The following is a 21,217-nucleotide window of genomic DNA, read 5'->3' as shown; positions in this document are numbered from 1 at the left end:
TTAGGGAGTGTCCTTCTATTTCTGGTTAACTGAGGTTTTTCTGGGAGGCTTGTTTGGATCGTGAATGGGTAGTGAATTTTATTACATAATATTTCTTCAACTTGATATCATTTGTTTTCTTATCTTTTATTCTGTTAATATAGTGTGATGCTCTGATTTTAAATGTTAGGCCAACTTGCATGCTTAAAATAAATCCAACTATGTATGATATATTATTATTTTTACATAGTGTTGGGTTCATTTTGCTAACATTATGGTCAGGAATTTTATGTCTATTCACAAGAGAGCTTGGTCTGTAATTTCTTTTCCCCTTATAACGAGGTTATGATGGCTTCATAAGTCAAGTTAGGAAGTATCCTCTCTATTTTCTGGAAGAGTTTGTTATAATATTGGCTTTATTTCCTGCTTAAATATTTGGAAGAATTTACCAATGAAGTCGAGACTTTGTGGGAAAGTTTTAAATTATAGATTCAATTTCTTTAATAGATATAAGTCTATATTAAAAGTTGCTATTTTTTCTAATTTCAGATTTCATAAGTAGTAGTTTTTAAAGATGCTGTCTCTTCCACCTACAGTCATGTTTTATTTACAAAGCTATTCCTACTATCCTCTTATTACTTTCTAAGCACCATAGAATATGTAGCAATGTTCCTTTTTATTTCACATATTAGGTTTTGTGTATACCTTTTTTCCTTTTTTCTGTCTGGCTAGAAGTTTATCAGTTTTTAAAAAATTTTAAAGAATTTCTCTGCTTTGTATTACTCTAGCTTCTTGAGATAGATAGATAAATAATTGATTTTTATTCTTATTTTTAACAATATATGTATTATTTAAAATTATATATTTGTCTAAGCACTACTCTAGCTGCACTCCAGTAGCTTTGATATTTCATATTTTTATTGTAATTAAGCTCAAAATATTTCTCACTAACATTTTGATTCCTTTCTGCATTACTACTCTTTCAATAAAGATTTTCTGCCTATCCTCTCAGATTTTGATTGTCTAGGAAGAGATTTATTCCACCTTCATTTGGGGAGAACCTTTTTGCTGGGTAGAGAACTCTAGATTGTTAGATATATTCTGTGAACACTTTAAAGTTTTCATTGCTTGTGTTACAGGACTTCTGTCATTTCTGTTGAAAAGTCAGCCAACACTCTAAATGTGGCCCTTTGAAAGTATGTGTCATTTTCCTCTGTCTACTTGTAAGATTTATCTCTTTGTCTTTGATTGTCAGTAGGTTTGCTATGATGTGCCTAGTATCAAAAACTGTTGAAAGTCTGGGATTACATTTGACTTGTTCCCCACGTCTGAGGTGGATGCTGCAGGTTTGTGTCACAGCTAAAGGAACTCTGAACTCAAGGAAACCTGAATCTTTTATAATGGATGGTAAGCATGCCTGATCTTTTCCCCTCTGGGATATATTATCTTTGTAATATTGGACAGTAAGCTCTGGGGGGAGACACGTTTTCTCTCCCTAAGTCTGTTTACTAAACAAACATTCTTGATGAAGTGTGGAACAAGGAGAATGAGCACCTCTGCTTGCAAGAAATGTAGAAATGTAAGAGAACCTTGGAGGATTATCTCCTAACAATATCCACCCTTGTTTCTACAACATCTTTGCTTTTGGTGAATTTCCTGTAAGTCCTCCATTTTGTCCAAAACTTTGAATAAACTGGCAGAGCTGGTACCATGTCTATATACAGCATTTAATTAAGGCTGCTATCCACAGGAAGCCTCAATCTTTTTCACAAGGAAGCCTCAGTTTAAGGACTCAGTGCTGAAGATTCTGAGGGAAACCAGTGTGTGTTATCTCAGTAGTCAACATCCCACTCCCAACTCTCTTCTAACTTCTGTGACTTTTTTTAGTATATTTCCTTCTTCCACTTCTGGTTTCTCATTGACATTAAAAAACCATAAGATTAATGCCCTGAATTAACTGAAAAATTGCTTTCTAGAAGAATTAATCTTCAAACCTTCTAAGCATGCAGGTGTGAAATATCCACATAACAGTTTTTTACTGCAGAATCCCAGATTCTGTTCCTAATTTATGTAATGTAAATCCTTTCCAATTGTACTGCATGCAATTTATAAGATACTTTAATATACCTACCCAATATACATTAATATGTTTTCTCTTCCAAATACTTGAGCTTAAAATCTCTGATCCTTTTCTTTGTTTTGAAAAAATTAGTGTAGTACAATATATATTACATAAAATTTACAATTCAAACCATTTTTTAAGTCTGCAATTGAGTGACACTAATTATATTCACAATACTGTGCAGCCATCTCCAGTATCTATTTCCAAAATGTTTTCATCACTCCAAACAGAAACTCTGTACTCAATAATCAATAATCTCCCATCCCTCCTTACCCCAGTCTCTGTCAACCTCTAACTTACTTTCTGTCTATATGAGTTTGCCTATTCTAGATATTTCATACGTGGTATGTTGAATTGTGTACTCCAATATACACATGTTCTTCATCTGTGGCCCTGTGGGTGTGAATCCATTATAAATAAAATAGGACCTTTGTAAGATGTTAATTTTAGTTGAGATATGACCAAATGTAGCAGAGTGGATCTTTTTTTTAAATTCAGCTTTATTGAGATATATTCACATACCATACAATCATCCATGGTGTACAATCAACTGTTCACAGTACCATCATACAGTTGTGCCTTCATCACCCCAATCCATTTTTGAACATTTTCTTTACACCATTAAGAATAAAAATAACAACAAAAGTAAAAAAGAACACCCAAACCATCCCCACCCCATCCCACCCCAATCTTCATTTAGTCCCTGTCCCCATTTTTCTACTCATCCATCCATATACTGGGTAAAGGGAGTGTGATCCACAAGGTTTTTACCATCACACTGTCACCCCTCGTAAGCTACATAGTTATACAATTGTCTTTAAGAGTCAAGGCCACTGGGTTGGAGTTTGACAGTTTCAGATGTTTACTTCTAGCTATTCCAATTCACTAAAACCTGGAAAGGGATATCTATATAGTGCATAAGAATGCCCACCACAGTGACCTCTCGAATCCATTTGAAATATCTCAGCCTTTGAAACTTTATTTCATTTCATTTGTCATCCCCCTTTTGGTTAAGAAGATGTTCTCAATCCCACAATGCTGGGTCCAGATTCATCCCCGGGAGTTGTATCCTGCATTGCCAGGGAGATTTACACCCCTGGGAGTCAGGTCCCACATAGGGGGAGGGCAGTGAGTTCACCTGCTTAAGTGGCTTAGAGAGAGAGAAAGGGTCACATCTGAGCAACAAAGAAGTACTCGGGGGAGACTCTTAGGCACAGTTATAAGCAGGTTTAGCCTCTCCTTTGCAGCAACGAGCCTCATGATGGCAAGCCCCAAGATAGAGGGCTCAGCATACCAAACCGCCAGTCCTCAATGTTTGTGAGAAAATCAGCAACAGTCCAGGTGAGGAAGCCCAACACTTCCACATTTCCCCCCAGGTCTTCAGGGGGCCCCCATATATATACATATATAAATATACATTTTATTCTAGCAGAGTGGATCTTAATCCAGATTACTGGAGGCCTTATAAAGTCCAGAGGGAGGTGTGGGAGTCATCGAGAACCCAGAAGAGAAAGGAGAGGACATTGCCATGTGACAAAAAAGGCAAGGATCTGTGGTGAATTGACTTGTGTACCCCAGTTTGGACATGTTGTTGGTCTTGGTTCACATTCTGGTGGGTGAGGACCCTTTGCAAATAAGATCTTGTCAAGATGTTCCTTCAGTTCAGGTGTGCCCAAATGAGTCAGATTGGGCTTTAATCTGGATTACTGGAGCCCTTTATAAACAGAGTGAAAGTCAGATGGAGACAGAAGCTGCGGGGAGCAGCCAATAGTCAGAAGTCAATGTAACCCGTGGAGAAAGGAGAGGACGTCACCATGTGTATTGCCATGAGACAGAAAAAGAAAGACTAAGGATTTCTGGTAGCCATCCTCAGAATGCCATAGTATTTGTGGAGAAAGCCTCACTTTGCAGATAACTCGATTTTGAATTTTGCCTCACTGCAAAACTGGGAGCCAATAAATCCCCATTGTTTAAGCTACGCTATTGTACGGAATTTGTTTTAGCAGCCAGGAAACTAAGACAGAACCCTACGGACTGACAGCAGGCTGGTACCAGAACACAAAAATCTTCAGGGAGGAAGCATGGTCTTGCCAAGATCGATTTGGACTTAACGTCTCTGAAACTGTAAGCCAATAAATTCTTGTTGTTCAAGCCAAAATCAGTAGGTGGCATTTGTGATAGCCACTCAGACAAACTAAGACACCAGATAAATGGAATCATACAACATTTGTCCTTTCATGTCTGGTTTATTTCAGCCAACATGATGTTTTCAAGGTTCATCCATATTGTAGCATGTATCTGAACTATGATGCTTAGGTTCATGTGTCAATTTCCCCAGGTAATGGTGCCCAGTTGTTTGGTCAAGCAAGCACTGGCCTAATTGTTACTGTGAAGACATTTCATGGACTTAAATCATCGTTAAGTTGATTGCATCGATGGCTGATTGCATCTACAATCAACTGAGGAGACTGACTTCGGCAATGGGAGATATTTCATCCAATCAGTTGAAGGCTTTAAGAGGAGAAGTGATGATTTCGGGAGTCAGAAGAGAGAATTTCCATCTCTACTTCAGTAGGCTAGCTTCTCCTGGGGAATTCATTGAAAACCTTCATCAAAGTTCCCATCTTGCAGGCTGCCCTACAGAATTTGGAATCATGCATCTCCACAGACAAGTGAGACAGTTTTATAAAATCTCATAATATTTACAGATATCTCCTGTCAGTTCTGTTTCCCTAGAGAACCTTGACTAATAGAAGAACTTCATTCCTGTTTATGGCTGAATAATTTTACATTGTATGCACAAAACACATTACATTTATGCATGCATCTGCTGATGGACAACTGAAGTGTTTTCACATTTTGGCTATTGTAAACAACACTGCTAATGAACATTGGTGTACAAATATGTGTTTGAGTCCCTGCTTTCAATTCTTTTGGATAAATACCTAGAGGAGTAGAATTGCTGGATCAATAGAGTAATTCTGCATTTAACTTTCTGACAAACCACAAAATGTTTTCCACAGAAGCTCTACCATTTTACATTCCCAACAGCAATGCATGAAGGTTCCAGTTTATTCACATCCTAGTCAACATTTGTTATTTGTTATTTTCTGTGTTTTTTTTAAAATAATAATAATCTTCCTAGTGTGCTTGAAATGGTGTCTAAATGTGGTTTTGATTTTCATTTCCCTAATAGTGATGTTGAGATTCTTTCCATATGCTTATTAGCCGTTTGTATATCTTTGTCGATGAAAAGGTCTATCCAATCCTTTGCCCTTTTTTAATTGGGTTGTATCTCTTTCTGTTGTTGAGTTGTAAGAGTTCTTTATGTGTTCTAGATATTAAACCTTTATCAGATACATGATTTATAACTATTTTCTCCCACTCTGTAGGCTGTCTTTTCAATTTCTTGATAATGTCTTTTGATGCAAAAAAAGTTAATTTTGATAAAGTCCAATTTATCTATATTTTCTTTTGTTACTCATTATTTTGGTATCATATCTAAGAATCCATTGCCTAATCCAGGTCATGAAGATCTACTCCCATGTTTTCTTCTAAGAGTTTTATGTCTTTGGTTCTTTTATTTAGGTCTTTGAGCCATTTTGAGTTAATTGTTGTTTATGGTGTAAGGTAGGAATTGTGATTCAATTTTGATACTTTTATTGTTCATCTTGCAAAATATCTTTATTGTATACCATTGGTACTTTCTCCACAGTATGTCTCCGATCATTTTCTCCCCTCTACTGATACCTCCCCAGGTTATATTCTCTCTCCTTCTCACCTGGAGCATGAAAACCACTTGCCTGGTTTCATGTCAGTGCTCTGTTCTACTTCCTTAAGTCTGCCTGCAAGGCAGTGCTGCCCTCTTATTACCTATTCCCTATAATCTCTTTCAGTGACCACATCCTTCCCTAACTAAAGGATATTTTCAACTTGTCTGCCTAGTGCTTCCAGATTTGGCCCCACTGTGCTTTTTAGTTTGTTTGTTACATTGCTCTTTTAACTAGCGTCCTTTTAAACTAAGTTAATTGCTCCTTTTCTCCATAAAATTTGGGGCTCACATTTATGCAGTTCTCTTTGCTCTCATATCTTGACTCTGCAAATACTGGCTGCTTGATAGCCTTGAACTCCATTTCCACCTGCCTTATACCTTACACTTCCCTACATCTAGATATGTAAACATGTCATTCTCCTGCCAAGAATCTTTCTGGTTGTTTCCACTCTTTTACATTCTATCCATCCTTCCAGAGTCAGTTCAAATGCACTGCTTCATCAAGACTTCTACATGCTAATTGAAAGTGATTTTTCCTTTCTCTATCCTCCTATGTTAGGGTTTACTGATCATATGTCAATCCTGTACTACCTTTTACTATATTTCAGGGGCCCTATTTTTGGTAATTAAACAATTTCATATATTGGCATCTTATCTACCCAAATGTCCTTGAGGACAGGAAGTCTTATGCATTTATCATTGTGTCCCTCTCAGATGTACAGGTAGTTATTGCTCAAAAATATTTTGTTGGGGAGGCGGGGCAAGATGGCAGACTGGTGAGCTGTATGTTTTAGTTACTCCTCCAGGAAAGTAGGTAAAAAGCCAGGAACTGCGTGGACTGGACACCACAGAGCAATCTGTCTTTGGGCATACTTCATACAACACTCATGAAAACGTGGAACTGCTGAGATCAGCGAAATCTGTAAGTTTTTGCGGCCAGGGGACCCGCGCCCCTCCCTGCCAGGCTCAGTCCCGGGGGAGGAGGGGCTGTCAGCTCCAGGAAGGAGAAGGGAGAATTGCAGTGGCTGCTCTTAACGGAAACTCATTCTACTGATTCAAACTCCAACCATAGATAGACTGAGACCAGACACCAGAGACTCTGAGAGCAGCCAGCCCAGCAGAGAGGAGACAGGCATAGAAAAAAAACAACACGAAAAACTCCAAAATAAAAGCAGAGGATTTTTGGAGTTCTGGTGAACACAGAAAGGGGAAGGGCGGAGATCAGGCCTTGAGGCGCATATGCAAATCCCGAAGCAAGGCTGATCTCTCTGCCCTGTGCACCTTTCCTTAATGGCCCTGGTTGCTTTGTCTATTAGCATTTCAATAACCCATTAGATCTCTGAGGAGGGCCGTTTTTTTTTTTTTTTTTTTTTTTTAAAATCCTTTTTGCTTTTTCTAAAACAATTACTCTAAGAAGCTCAATACAGAAAGCTTCAAAGAATTGAAATTTGGGCACGTCAAGTCAAGAGCAGAACTAAGAGAGCTCTGAGACAAAAGGCAATAATCCAGTGGCTGAGAAAATTCACTAAACAACACAACTTCCCAAGAAAAGGGGGGTGTCCGCTCACAGCCACCATCCTGGTGGACAGGAAACACTCCTGCCCATCGCCAGCCCCATAGCCCAGAGCTGCCCCAGACAACCCAGTGTGACGGAAGTGCTTCAAATAACAGGCACACACCACAAAACTGGGCGTGGACATTAGCCTTCCCTGCAACCTCAGCTGAATGTCCCAGAGCTGGGAAGGGAGAGCAGTGTGAATTAACAGAGCCCCATTCAGCCATCATTTGAGCAGACTGGGAGCCTCCCAACACAGCCCAGCAGCCCAGAACTACCCTGGGGGGACGGCACTCACCTGTGACATAGCACAGTCATCCCTCAACAGAGGACCCGGGGTGCACAGCCTGGAAGAGGGGCCCACTTGCAAGTCTCAGGAGCCATACGCCAATACCAAAGACTTGTGGGTCAGTAGCAGAGACAAACTGTGGCAGGACTGAACTGAAGGATTAGACTATTGCAGTAGCTTTAAAACTCTAGGATCATCAGGGAGATTTGATTGTTAGGGCCACCCCCCCTCCCCGACTGCCCAGAAACACGCCCCACATACAGGGCAGGCAACACCAACTACACACGCAAGCTTGGTACACCAATTGGGCCCCACAAGACTCACTCCCCCACTCACCAAAAAGGCTAAGCAGGGGAGATCTGGCTTGTGGAGAACAGGTGGCTCGTGGACGCCACCTGCTGGTTAGTTAGAGAAAGTGTACTCCACGAAGCTGTAGATCTGATAAATTAGAGATAAGGACTTCAACTGGTCTACAAACCCTAAAAGAACCCTATCAAGTTCAGCAAATGCCACAAGGCCAAAAACAACAGAAAATTATAAAGCATATGAAAAAACCAGACGATATGGATAACCCAAGCCCAAGCACCCAAATCAAAAGACCAGAAGAGACACACCTAGAGCAGCTACTCAAAGAACTAAAGATGAACAATGAGACCATAGTACGGGATATGAAGGAAATCAAGAAGACCCTAGAAGAGCATAAAGAAGACATTGCAAGACTAAATAAAAAAATGGATGATCTTATGGAAATTAAAGAAACTGTTGACCAAATTAAAAAGATTCTGGACACTCATAGTACAAGACTAGAGGAAGTTGAACAACGAATCAGTGACCTGGAAGATGACAGAATGGAAAATGAAAGCATAAAAGAAAGAATGGGGAAAAAAATTGAAAAACTCGAAATGGACCTCAGGGATATGATAGATAATATGAAACGTCCGAATATAAGACTCATTGGTGTCCCAGAAGGGGAAGAAAAGGGTAAAGGTCTAGGAAGAGTATTCAAAGAAATTGTTGGGGAAAACTTCCCAAATCTTCTAAACAACATAAATACACAAATCATAAATGCTCAGCGAACTCCAAATAGAATAAATCCAAAAAAACCCACTCCGAGACATATACTGATCACACTGTCAAACACAGAAGAGAAGGAGCAAGTTCTGAAAGCAGCAAGAGAAAAGCAATTCACCACATACAAAGGAAACAGCATAAGACTAAGTAGTGACTACTCAGCAGCCACCATGGAGGCGAGAAGGCAGTGGCACGATATATTTAAAATTCTGAGTGAGAGGAATTTCCAGCCAAGAATACTTTATCCAGCAAAGCTCTCCTTCAAATTTGAGGGAGAGCTTAAATTTTTCACAGACAAAGAAATGCTGAGAGAATTTGCTAACAAGAGACCTGCCCTACTGGAGATACTAAAGGGAGCCCTACAGACAGAGAAACAAAGACAGGACAGAGAGACTTGGAGAAAGGTTCAGTACTAAAGAGATTCGGTATGGGTACAATAAAGGATATTAATAGAGAGAGGGAAAAATATGGCAAACATAATCCAAAGGATAAGATGGCCGATTCAAGAAATGCCTTCACGGTTTTAACGTTGAATGTAAACGGATTAAACTCCCCAATTAAAAGATATAGATTCGCAGAATGGATCAAAAAAAATGAACCATCAATATGTTGCATACAAGAGACTCATCTTAGACACAGGGACACAAAGAAACTGAAAGTGAAAGGATGGAAAAAAATATTTCATGCAAGCTACAGCCAAAAGAAAGCAGGTGTAGCAATATTAATCTCAGATAAAATAGACTTCAAATGCAGGGATGTTTTGAGAGACAAAGAAGGCCACTACATACTAATAAAAGGGGCAATTCAGCAAGAAGAAATAACAATCGTAAATGTCTATGCACCCAATCAAGGTGCCACAAAATACATGAGAGAAACATTGGCAAAACTAAAGGAAGCAATTGATGTTTCCACAATAATTGTGGGAGACTTCAACACATCACTCTCTCCTATAGATAGATCAACCAGACAGAAGACCAATAAGGAAATTGAAAACCTAAACAATCTGATAAATGAATTAGATTTAACAGACATCTACAGGACATTACATCCCAAATCACCAGGATACACATACTTTTCTAGTGCTCACGGAACTTTCTCCAGAATAGATCATATGCTGGGACATAAAACAAGCCTCAATAAATTTAAAAAGATTGAAATTATTCAAAGCACATTCTCTGACCACAATGGAATACAATTAGAAGTCAATAACCATCAGAGACTTAGAAAATTCACAAATACCTGGAGGTTAAACAACACACTCCTAAACAATCAGTGGGTTAAAGAAGAAATAGCAAGAGAAATTGCTAAATATATAGAGACGAATGAAAATGAGAACACAACATACCAAAACCTATGGGATGCAGCAAAAGCAGTGCTAAGGGGGAAATTTATAGCACTAAACGCATATATTAAAAAGGAAGAAAGAGCCAAAATCAAAGAACTAATGGATCAACTGAAGAAGCTAGAAAATGAACAGCAAACCAATCCTAAACCAAGTACAAGAAAAGAAATAACAAGGATTAAAGCAGAAATAAATGACATAGAGAACAAAAAAACAATAGAAAGGATAAATATCACCAAAAGTTGGTTCTTTGAGAAGATCAACAAGATTGACAAGCCCCTAGCTAGACTGACAAAATCAAAAAGAGAGAAGACCCATATAGACAAAATAATGAATGAAAAAGGTGACATAACTGCAGATCCTGAAGAAATTAAAAAAATTATAAGAGGATATTATGAACAACTGTATGGCAACAAACTGGATAATGTAGAAGAAATGGACAATTTCCTGGAAACATATGAACAACCTAGACTGACCAGAGAAGAAATAGAAGACCTCAACCAACCCATCACAAGCAAAGAGATCCAATCAGTCATCAAAAATCTTCCCACAAATAAATGCCCAGGGCCAGATGGCTTCACAGGGGAATTCTACCAAACTTTCCAGAAAGAACTGACACCAATCTTACTCAAACTCTTTCAAAACATTGAAAAAAATGGAACACTACCTAACTCATTTTATGAAGCTAACATCAATCTAATACCAAAACCAGGCAAAGATGCTACAAAAAAGGAAAACTACCGGCCAATCTCCCTAATGAATATAGATGCAAAAATCCTCAACAAAATACTTGCAAATCGAATCCAAAGACACATTAAAAAAATCATACACCATGACCAAGTGGGGTACATTCCAGGCATGCAAGGATGGTTCAACATAAGAAAAACAATCAATGTATTACAACACATTAAAAACTCGAAAGGGAAAAATCAATTGATCATCTCAATAGATGCTGAAAAAGCATTTGACAAAATCCAACATCCCTTTTTGATAAAAACACTTCAAAAGGTAGGAATTGAAGGAAACTTCCTCAACATGATAAAGAGCATATATGAAAAACCCACAGCCAGCATAGTACTCAATGGTGAGAGACTGAAAGCCTTCCCTCTAAGATCAGGAACAAGACAAGGATGCCCGCTGTCACCACTGTTATTCAACATTGTGCTGGAAGTGCTAGCCAGGGCAATCCGGCAAGACAAAGAAATAAAAGGCATCCAAATTGGAAAAGAAGAAGTAAAACTGTCATTGTTTGCAGATGATATGATCTTATATCTAGAAAACCCTGAGAAATCAACGATACACCTACTAGAGCTAATAAACAAATTTAGCAAAGTAGCGGGATACAAGATTAATGCACATAAGTCAGTAATGTTTCTATATGCTAGAAATGAACAAACTGAAGAGACACTCAAGAAAAAGATACCATTTTCAATAGCAACTAAAAAAATCAAGTACCTAGGAATAAACTTAACCAAAGATGTAAAAGACCTATACAAAGAAAACTACATAACTCTACTAAAAGAAATAGAAGGGGACCTTAAAAGATGGAAAAATATTCCATGTTCATGGATAGGAAGGCTAAATGTCATTAAGATGTCAATTCTACCCAAACTCATCTACAGATTCAATGCAATCCCAATCAAAATTCCAACAACCTACTTTGCAGACTTGGAAAAGCTAGTTATCAAATTTATTTGGAAAGGGAAGATGCCTCGAATTGCTAAAGACACTCTAAAAAAGAAAAACGAAGTGGGAGGACTTACACTCCCTGACTTTGAAGCTTATTATAAAGCCACAGTTGCCAAAACAGCATGGTACTGGCACAAAGATAGACATATAGATCAATGGAATCGAATTGAGAATTCAGAGATAGACCCTCAGATCTATGGCCGACTGATCTTTGATAAGGCCCCCAAAGTCACCGAACTGAGCCATAATGGTCTTTTCAACAAATGGGGCTGGGAGAGTTGGATATCCATATCCAAAAGAATGAAAGAGGACCCCTACCTCACCCCCTACACAAAAATTAACTCAAAATGGACCAAAGATCTCAATATAAAAGAAAGTACCATAAAACTCCTAGAAGATAATGTAGGAAAACATCTTCAAGACCTTGTATTAGGAGGCCACTTCCTAGACTTTACACCCAAAGCACAAGCAACAAAAGAGAAAATAGATAAATGGGAACTCCTCAAGCTTAGAAGTTTCTGCACCTCAAAGGAATTTCTCAAAAAGGTAAAGAGGCAGCCAACTCAATGGGAAAAAATTTTTGGAAACCATGTATCTGACAAAAGACTGATATCTTGCATATACAAAGAAATCCTACAACTCAATGACAATAGTACAGACAGCCCAATTATAAAATGGGCAAAAGATATGAAAAGACAGTTCTCTGAAGAGGAAATACAAATGGCCAAGAAACACATGAAAAAATGTTCAGCTTCACTAGCTATTAGAGAGATGCAAATTAAGACCACAATGAGATACCATCTAACACCGGTTAGAATGGCTGCCATTAAACAAACAGGAAACTACAAATGCTGGAGGGGATGTGGAGAAATTGGAACTCTTATTCATTGTTGGTGGGACTGTATAATGGTTCAGCCACTCTGGAAGTCAGTCTGGCAGTTCCTTAGAAAACTAGATATAGAGCTACCATTCGATCCAGCGATTGCACTTCTCGGTATATACCCGGAAGATCGGAAAGCAGTGACACGAACAGATATCTGCACGCCAATGTTCATAGCAGCATTATTCACAATTGCCAAGAGATGGAAACAACCCAAATGTCCTTCAACAGATGAGTGGATAAATAAAATGTGGTATATACACACGATGGAATACTACGCGGCAGTAAGAAGGAACGATCTGGTGAAACATATGACAACATGGATGAACCTTGAAGACATAATGCTGAGCGAAATAAGCCAGGCACAAAAAGAGAAATATTATATGCTACCACTAATGTGAACTTTGAAAAATGTAAAACAAATGGTTTATAATGTAGAATGTAGGGGAACTAGCAGTAGAGAGCAATTAAGGAAGGGGGAACAATAATCCAAGAAGAACAGATAAGCTATTTAACGTTCTGGGGATGCCCAGAAATGACTATGGTCTGTTAATTTCTGATGGATGTAGTAGGAACAAGTTCACTGAAATGTTGCTATATTAGGTAACTTTCTTGGGGTAAAGTAGGAACATGTTGGAAGTTAAGCAGTTATCTTAGGTTAGTTGTCTTTTTCTTACTCCCTTGCTATGGTCTCTTTGAAATGTTCTTTTATTGTATGTTTGTTTTCTTTTTAACTTTTTTTTTCATACAGTTGATTTGAAAAAAGAAGGGAAAGTTAAAAAAAAAAAAAGAAAGAAAAAAGACAAACAAGGAAAAAAAAAAAAAAAGATGTAGTGCCCCCTTGAGGAGCCTGTGGAGAATGCAGGGGTATTCGCCTACCCCACCTCCATGGTTGCTAACATGACCACAGACATAGGGGACTGGTGGTTTGATGGGTTGAGCCCTCTACCATAAGTTTTACCCTTGGGAAGACGGTTGCTGCAAAGGAGAGGCTAGGCCTCCCTGTATTTGTGCCTAAGAGTCTCCTCCTGAATACCTCTTTGTTGCTCAGATGTGGCCCTCTCTCTCTGGCTAAGCCAACTTGAAAGGTGAAATCACTGCCCTCCCCCCTACGTGGGATCAGACACCCAGGGAAGTGAATCTCCCTGGCAACGTGGAATATGACTCCCGGGGAGGAATGTAGACCCGGCATCGTGGGATGGAGAACATCTTGACCAAAAGGAGGATGTGAAAGGAAATGAAATAAGCTGCAGTGGCAGAGAGATTCCAAAACGAGCCGAGAGATCACTCTGGTGGGCACTCTTACGCACACTTTAGACAACCTTTTTTAGGTTCTAAAGAATTGGGGTAGCTGGTGGTGGATACCTGAAACTATTAAACTACAACCCAGAACCCATGAATCTCGAAGACAGTTGTATAAAAATGTAGCTTATGAGGGGTGACAGTGGGATTGGGAATGCCATAAGGACCAAACTCCACTTTGTCTAGTTTATGGATGGATGTGTAGAAAAGTAGGGGAAGCAAACAAACAGACAAAGGTACCTAGGGTTCTTTTTTACTTCAATTGCTCTTTTTCACTCTAATTATTATTCTTGTTATTTTTGTGTGTGTGCTAATGAAGGTGTCAGGGATTGATTTAGGTGATGAATGTACAACTATGTAATGGTACTGTAAACAATCGAAAGTACAATTTGTTTTGTATGACTGCGTGGTATGTGAATATATCTCAATAAAATGATGATTAAAAAAAAAAAAAAAAAAATATTTTGTTGTTTGAGTTGACATTTTTGAATCTAAATATTATTCTTATTTTTCTGCCTCATAAACACCTTTTAAAAATATTTTCTTTGTCATGTGTAATATCTACCTGGATGATTTCATGTTCCTAAGTGTTGTAAGTTTACAAATAACCATCCATCATTTCTAGTACTGAATTGCATAATTTCCACTTGTCGGGGCAAGTTCAAGTTCTAATCCACCTCCCCCACTCTCAGCCCCTCTAATCCTGGGAATATAAACTCATTTCTGAATAGGATCTTCAAGGATCCTATTAATATGAGAATAAATTGATTCAGGGTGGGCCTTTATCAAATATGAGTGGAGCCCTTCTAAGCAAATGAAATTTGGAGACAAAAGCAGAAGCCACTGGAAGAGACAGGGACAGACTGTTATGTGAAGGAGACAGAGACTGACTGCTGGCAGGCCACCAGAATGCTACAGATGTCGGACGTCATAGAAGGCATGGCCTGCCTGAAACTTGATCTGGGGCTTCTAGCATCCACACTGTGAGACAATAAATTTCTGTTCAAGCCAACAATTGCATAGTATTTGGCATCGTAGTGCTGGCAAACTAAGACAAATGTTTGGTTAGAGGGCCTGTTTAATATCAGTTAGTAAGGTTTTTATGTGGTAGAGTGCTTATTAATCATGCTTTTTTTCATGAATGCCATGACCTACTTAACATAATACCTTTCAGAGTACCCCAGGCTAAGGAAAAGGGACTGAAGATCAGAGAATGAGGTAGGAGCTAATTTGTTGAACAAGTGCTCTGTCCTTGGTACTGTGCTGGGAGATTTGATATCTTACCTCATTCAGTATTACTCGACAGTTTACACCATCAATTGGCTTTTGAAATATTCAGTATTTCACTTTCCCAATTATATTAGTTTTCTGTGACTACCATATGAGATTACCACAAATGTAGTGAATTAAAACTATAGAAATTTATACTCTTGCAATTCTGGAGGCCAAATGTCCAAAATCAAGCTATCAGCAGAGCTGTGCTTCCTCCCAAAGGTCCAGGGGAGAACCCATCCATCCCTTTCCAGTCTCTCATGGCTCCAGGTGTTCCTTGGCTCGTGGCTGCATGACTCCACCTCTGCTTCCATCCTCACTGGCCTTACCCCTGTGTCTGGGTGATCTCCCTCTGCCTTACTCTTACAGGGACACTTGTCATTGGCTTTAGGGCCCACCCAGGTAATTCAGGAGGAACTCATCCCAAGATCCTTAACTTAATTACATCTGCAAAGATCCTTTGTCCAAACAACGTCACATTCATGGGTTCAAGGGGTTAGGACATGGACATATCTTTTGGGGGCCACCAAAAAGACCACTACACTGATCTCAAAGGGCAGATTTTGATGTCAAAGGGGAGCAAGTCATCGGATCTACCCAGGACAGATGAGGAAGAGTGGCAGTTTTGGCTTCTGCAGTGGAATCACTGGCAGTGGGTCCTCAGCAGCTGTCCCTTTTGTCTTTGTTTTTACTCTTTAATCTTGCTTTTCTGGAGGAAGACGGTGTTTGAATCAATGTGGGAGTATAAAAAATAAGGGCATCCAGGCATGTACAAAATATTTCCTGTGCTCATTATATCTTAAGTAGTCAGGGAATAACTTGCAAAGTGGTCTTTTTTCCCAGCAAAGAAAATCACACCGGGCTGGGAATGCACTGGTGTAGGTGGAAAAATGACATCTATCCCAAGGGCTAGAGTCTTTAAACCTGAATTTCCTGAATGCTTGTTTCATTCTCCTTTTTGTCCCTGCACATGCAATTAAAAAATAACTATCAGAAAAGCATGAACAAAGATACCATGCAATAATACCAAATAGGGCCTTCCAGCTTTAATACTTTGTAGGGACCAAAGTCTACACGGGGAGATGGACAAAGTAAAATAGGGGTTTGCAGAGGCCAAGATGCCTCTGTGTGAGAAAGAGAAGTTCAATAGTCATGATGCTAGGTAGAATTTACCATATTCTTTCAGGGTCTAATAAACTGAACTCTTTATAGATTCAAGCCAAATTTTTCAGGCAAATATTTTCCTTTCACCTGGAGAAAAACTGGCACGTACATCTTCAAGACATTGATATAAAAACAATTTCTATCCCAGTTGACTCTTTTGACTAGAACAAAATAGCCTGATGAGTGACCTGCTGATGGCTTCACTAGTTTTTGCTTTAATGTCTATTACTTTTCCTAACGTTTACTCTGATGTCCTACATCAAATTGCGTTTACATTGCCTGTGATAGTATATGAATCAGTGATAGACGTCTATCTATCTATCTATCTATCTATCTATCCATGATTGAGAGATTGATTTAATCCACACTAAGGGAAGATTAGTTAACATGTGAGGTAATTTATTGGGAATATATGCCCCAGCAGAGGCTGAAAGACTCTAATAAGCCGTGTTGTGCCAGAGTGGCTACATGTGCACATCCACCTCTGCTATCTTGTTCTGCCTGCAATTGAAACTTTGTTAATTGTTATAACATGTGTTAGATATAATTTTTCATTGGCCAAATAAGTGATTATTAAGAAACACAGATTGGATTAGATATATTGTTTACTTCCATCCCTGCATGAAAAATATACAAGCATCTGGTAAACCCCAATCCTGAAACTCCTCTGAATGGCACCCTAGCCCCTGCTTCAGATTGGCAGCCCACCCCAGAAGATTCTGCCACATGGTTTTTACTAGATGACTAGACACTGCTGCTAAAATGATTCCATATCTGCCTACAGTGAACCTTTCTTGTGAGATCAGTTATAACCCCATATTACTCCTCCATGTTGCAGATTGCAAATGTAATAGAGGAGCTTGGAAGAAGAAACAGAAAGGAGAGGTTGGGACAAGCAATATATCTTACAGGAGATAGACAGAGGATTATGGGCAGTTCACTTTTATGTAGGCAGTGCTCCTTAGAGTTTTGACAAAGGACTGCAAAATGTGGAAACAGTATGTCTTCACGGCGACTCCACTGGAGATGAGCTACTGTGAATTTTCAGGAAGCATGCCTGTGGCTTGGCAGGTTCTTTCTTGCTGACCTCTTCCCCTGGGAAAGGGAGGGCAGTGGAGAGATGTCTTTTCTTAGACAAAGAAGAAAATGCTGAAGGAAAGATCAACTTAGGGAGGCGATTAACATAAATGGAAACTCTTGGGTCTTTGGTGACTGTAACTTATTTTAAAAAATCTTTCTAGATATCACAACTCCCTCGGCTCAACCAATTTGCTCGGTTGTTCATAAAAATAAAGTTTAATGAATGCTTACCATGCTTCTGGTGATGGACAAGATATCCTTTGCCCTCAAGGGCTCACATTCCTCTGATAGTTTGATTTTGCCAGTTGACGCTTCATGGCAGAGTAGAATCAAATCTCCACATGCTATTTGAGAAGAGGATGCACTAGGTTTGTACAAAACAAATTTTGCCTCCCATTGGAGTTGGGATTCTGGAAGAATCTCAGGACCAGTGGTGTCAGGTATCTTGGCTGCAGTTGCAAGGCTTTCTCAAAGATTTCTTTTCAGGTACTGTTTTCCTTCAGAGATGTAATGAATTAGAGTAGGAGGATTTCTCCAGTGTAGACAGATGAAACCTTGTGTGCCCAGATGCTCTCCCCTTGGCAGCTGATCATGGTGTAAGCTTCCGATCTGCTTAACCTCTCCTGGGTGTCCACCTGTCTGTGACTGCCTTGCATGTCTCTATCTCCCACTGCCTTATCCTCTGCTACATTTTATGCCCAAATCTCACCAATATGCATAATACAAGTGCACCCACAAGTTCTAAATAACAAACACTTTTTTGAATAGCCCAGCAAGAATCACTGTTTGTTCGAGTATACTCTCCAAGGTCTTCAGAAAGAAGGCTGAACACTTTGGAGCCTTCAAAATTTGCCCCTACCTCTTTTTTTTTTTTTTTTTTTTAACTTTATTTCCTTCCTGTTCCCCTCTTTTATGCCCCTGATAACCAATTGTCCATTCTTCCCCCTTCCTACATGGGTCCTGAATTTTCCCATTGTTTTACCTCTGTTCACATGGTTTTACCTAGAGTACACTTTTCTACACATCTACCGAAATGATTTATCAGCTGTTTCTTTCTCCATAATGACACATCTGCAGACTTTTCTATTTCCTGCACATCACAGACCCTGGCCATTATTTGCATCAATGTGTCAAATGAATGAATATTCTTTCCTCAAGAAGTCATTGCTTCTGAACTCAAGTTTTCTTCTTTTGGGGCATACCTGAAAGATACCTGAAAGATACCTTTCATCTAAAATATTTATTTATGTATCTTGTATCCTTTATTAGAACTTTTTAGAACTCATCCAGTTTGATTAATATTGATGTTTTCCCGATGCGTCACACATTAATATAAACGTCATGTTTCAAAGTCACAAAGTATTTCCTTAATTTGAATTTATGCTAAGTGAGCTTTTAAATTTCTGCTTTATAGCTGAATGAGTAAAATACAGATAATAAAACAACTTTCCCAAGGACACAATACATAAAGAACAATGTTTTGAAATTCTGTTGACTAGGTAATACAAAAATATATTAGTTTATTAGTTTCCCCCTCCAATCAGAACTCTGGGTAAACCAGGCGTTCAATTCCTCTTTTTTTTTTCTTATTGCATAGAAAACAGAGTCCTGTACCTACCACCCCCTGTTCATTCCACAGACATTTTAAGGCATAATACCTGATGTGGTCAGGGGTACTGCCTGGCCACAACACACTTCAACACTGTTGAAACCCATGCCAAAACCCACGCCAAAATAATTTCATCCAGGTACCCATTATACTGTTTTGTTTCCTCTCTGAAATCCCAGAATGTGTAAGGAAAATGGGATAATTAGGTAGGGCTGGGATAGATACAATGATTTAAATGGACACAACTTAATCAACACATTCAAAAATTAATCGGAAATTTTATTTGGGAAATAAAATGTGTGAAATGCAGCTTTTTTTCATTTGGCTGAAATGATAAAGCTTCCAAGTTTACCAAATCATTCTCAATAACTGTTGAAAATATATTTCTACATGTCCTTTCCCCCCTCAAAACCTTCAGTGACTTTCTGTTGTCTATAGCATGAACAGAACATTGGTTTTATCCTCTCTGTCAACTTGAGTATCTGGAAATGACTGCATGAAGGGCCATGACACAAAGGTTTCTGAAGAGGCAGCTGGGATTGCTGGAACAGTCCTCTGAGGGATTAGATTTCTCATACCAGCCTGGGAGGGGGAACTGCAGAGGAACTGTATGTTCAGCCCTCTCTGCCCGTTGGGATGAAGTCTTAATTCTTTAGTCTGGAATAGTGAGGGACATTGCACTCACCTTGCTGCCTGTATCACTCACTGATGCCCCGTCTCTCTGACATTTGTTGTCCATGCTTTTGGTTCAACCAGACTGATCACTAGTTTGTTATAATTGTACATAAATTCTGATGACATAATCTTCCCCTTCCCCTACCTCACTTCCTACCTCAAAAAGAAAAAAAAAACAAAACTGTATTAAGCATCTCTAAGATGCCAGTCACTGTTCCATGTCTCCATGTATTCATTCCTTTTTCATTACAAAATAATGCAGATTCATTTTTTTTAAATCTTAGGAAGGCAAAAGTGCAATCGAATGATTCACCTGTAACCTTGGAATCAGTTTAGCTTTTCCTTCCAGATACAGATCCCAGAAATATCTGTGGCTGGTGTGTTTCCTCTAGAGATTTTCTATTGCCCATTTAGTAATGGCTGCTTTTACCTTATAAACAGGTATCATATTTCTATATAAGATATATATAATCCATCTATCCAATATAATAATACACAGTATATTGTATATATTGAATTCAAGTATCAAGTATAAAATAGCGTTTAATGACATTACTCTACTAAGTTGAGGGTATGACACATTTCATATTTATTTCACTCCCTCCTCTACCCAAACTTCTTTTCAAACTTCCTCGTTTGGTGGTATCATCTATAGTTTTAGACTTAGTTATTTTTTTAAATTCTTAGACATTTTGTCTCTTCTACTTTGATTATAACATTTGTATTGGCTTTTATAATCATATTTACCAAGAAATTTGAGCCTTAATTTTGGGTTTAAGTGGTTTTAATGCTAATTGCCAATCCTTTGATGCCCTCACTCTCTAATCTTCAATTTGATATTTTGGTACAAATAAAATGCAGTATTTTTTTTTTAATTATTGTGGTTATTTAACTTTATTGTATTTAAAAATCTGAAAACTGCAAAACGTATCATTTGCATAAACACCTGAGGAATGTTCAACTGGGCACAGCATCTTCACACAAACAATTTGAAAAATAACCAAGTTTAAGTTAGAATCTTATAAAACATAAAGAATAACATAAAGGAAACCACCCTTTAAACCACATATTCCTAGTAAATAGCTGCATTTGTATATAAAGTACGTTTGGTTTTCCAAAAAGAAAATGTACATTATTGTTCCTGGTGTACATTTTATTGGCATTTACAACAAACGGCTAATACTAAATATTAGCACTGATTCTCAAAGCTTATAAACATTATATTAAATGTTATACAATGTAATGACAATAAACAGATAGCACCATTTCCCCTTGCAAGTTCTAACGTTGAAAATAAAGCCAAAATGACAAGTCTGAACTAATGCATCTTCCAAATTTAGCAGAATAAATGGCTCAGAGCTAAGCAAATTACCTAGAAACACTGCATAGAAAAGAGAATCTCCCTGCATGGAAACC

The sequence above is a fragment of the Choloepus didactylus genome, chromosome 20, assembly GCF_015220235.1.
Source record: "Choloepus didactylus isolate mChoDid1 chromosome 20, mChoDid1.pri, whole genome shotgun sequence".
NCBI lineage: Eukaryota > Metazoa > Chordata > Mammalia > Pilosa > Megalonychidae > Choloepus > Choloepus didactylus.
This window is presented reverse-complemented; position numbering follows the sequence as displayed.